The sequence below is a fragment of the Eutrigla gurnardus genome (genome assembly GCF_963514095.1).
Source record: "Eutrigla gurnardus genome assembly, chromosome: 14".
NCBI lineage: Eukaryota > Metazoa > Chordata > Actinopteri > Perciformes > Triglidae > Eutrigla > Eutrigla gurnardus.
The window spans coordinates 27,140,830-27,143,329 of NC_139937.1; positions in this window are offsets into that span (position 1 = coordinate 27,140,830).

Genomic DNA, 2,500 nt, shown 5'->3' on the forward strand with positions numbered 1-2,500 from the left:
ACAGTGTCGAACGCCTTAGCAAAGTCGACGAATACCACTCCCAGTGGCTTCTTGTTCTTTTTGCTAAGTTTCATTAAGCCTCCGAGAATACTCAAATTCTCAGAGCAGCCTGGGGAATCGATAAAGCCTCTCTGCCTTCCATGGACTTGGCATGACATGGTCAATCTTTTTGCTAAGATGCCTGAGAGAGTTCGGAGAATCACCGACCCAATCGTAATTGGGCGCCACTGGTTGATATTTTTAAGTTTCTCTGAATCGGAACACTTGGGGATTAATGTAGTTCGACTACTCTTGAGACAACTGGGAAGCCTCCCACAATATAGGATGTTGGTGAATAGACACGCCAATTTGTGACCTTTAGGATCCCATTTTACCAGGTCTTTCCTTTTAATTTCGTCTGGGCCTGCTGCCGTATCAGGCTTCATCTTTTTGAGGGTCGAAAGGACCTCTTTTGGTGAAATAACACTCACGAAGGGAAAGTTATCGGCAGGGGGTAAGGAGGTAAATTGACCTAAGCCGATATAGCTGCCCTCTAGACCCCAGATTCCTTTGTACGACTCCTCGATCACGCTACTTTCAATCATACAGGATGATCTAATTTTACCATCAAGCACAAGCGAAGCAACATCACGCCTATTCCTTTCGAACCTCTTCTGGAGGTATTTGAATTTCTTTTTCTTTGATCCTGAATAGCGCTTCTTGTAGTGCCTGGGTATATTCCTCGGTTTTTTAATCTTACTTTTCTTGCCTAGTTCCTTTATCATGTTTCTGACGAAACGACTGACGCTTTGGAAGCCCGCTTTGCCCGATGGCAGGGCCTCGCCAGTAGCTCCATCGATGATGTGGGGTTCCCAACAGGACTTAACCAGGTTGGGTGGGGGATCAAGAGGTATTTTAATTCTTAAGGGGAGGTTTTTGGGTGCCGGGGTAGTCAAAGGAGGTACTCCCTTAGGTTTGGTCGTGACTTTCCTTAGTTGCCTAATTTTGTTCCTAATTTGGTCCTTGGTTTTACCGGGTATCGGGGTGACTGCCGCTTTATATAGTCCTGGTGACCCCTCTTTATGCTCCAATAGCTGAATGAGACGGGCAACTTCCTCCGTGCTCCATAAAGCTTTGGCATTTTTTGGACGCGGTTCCTGCCTTATTAGTCTGTTCCTGCAGATAGTCAACGGAATGTTTAGATCTCCTGTGGATACTCAAACCTCTCTGAGTTCCGAAGGTGTTGGGACAGTGACTACAAGGGAAGCCGACTTGTGTACTGGCCGTTTTGGTGACCCTACATTTGGGTACGTGACATGAGCAACTGCTCAGATTGATAAAGATGCTGGAACATTTGATGCAACTAAATCGAGTCTTTCTACCTTTATGTGTCTTTTTAATATGTTTGTAGGCTTCCTTGGCAGAGGCCAAGGGAGTTCCACATAACTTGCAAGGTTGGGGGGTCCACGGCATGACTATAATGGAAACGACCATCTCCGGGAGGGTCTTGCGGCTTCCCATGATCTTCCTCCATTCCTTGATTACGCTGAGGAACCGCATACCCGATGGTTTGACGCTGTTAGGGAATAATGTTCGCTTGATTTTACTCAAGGGGATTCGTTTGGTTGGTGTGCTTTCCTTCCTCCCTGTGGGACTTATTTTGGTCTGAGGATTGCCATAGATCTTGCCCAATTTACTACTGTCTCTGGAAGTCCCAACACTGGAGCTCACGAGCTTCCTACTGACTGCACTTGAACTCCCACTCGAGCCCCGTCTTGGGGTCGACATATTGGTTTCTACCTAAGGGATTCGTTTTCCACTTGGCTTCTGAATGTCACCATCCGGGGAACTCTGGGGGTGAGTCTCCTACCCAAGGATCCGGACCAGTAGGGAAATCACCTGGAACACACAGAGATAGAGGATGGTTGGGCTTGGTACCAACATAATATATGATCCATATCACTTCGAGCCTACATTCTATCGTCCCCCTATGATAGAGTAGAGCGGGCGCCTCACTACCACTGGATAGGAAACAATTGGTAGAGACCCCCTGATAGGAACAACGCAGATTGGCACAAATTGGACATCGCGTCCACACGTCTGTGAGTAAAATCCCCCGGTCAGGGGGAGATCACCACTCGGTTAATGGACCCTAGACCATTGTGCTATTATCCCGGCTAACACGGCCCTGGCCACACGGAGAGCACCGCCGACTAGACGGTCCTAACCACGGGTTTGGCAATTTGCAGGGACGCATCCAAGCGGTCCCTCTGTTCATCCACCTATGGCACCTCCGTCCCCCCAACAGGGAGGGGGATTTACCAAACTGTAATGTACGTCAGATATCCTCAGGTTTACGCCCCTGACTAACACGGCCCTGGCCACACGGAGAGTGCTGCCGACTAGACTGCGCTAACCGCGGGTTTGGCAGAGAGCAGTCTTGCACCGTTCAACCCTAAGGCAGTGGGAGGCCTGGGACTGTCTGTCCGCGCATCTGAGGATCACATCAACCCCCAAAGGG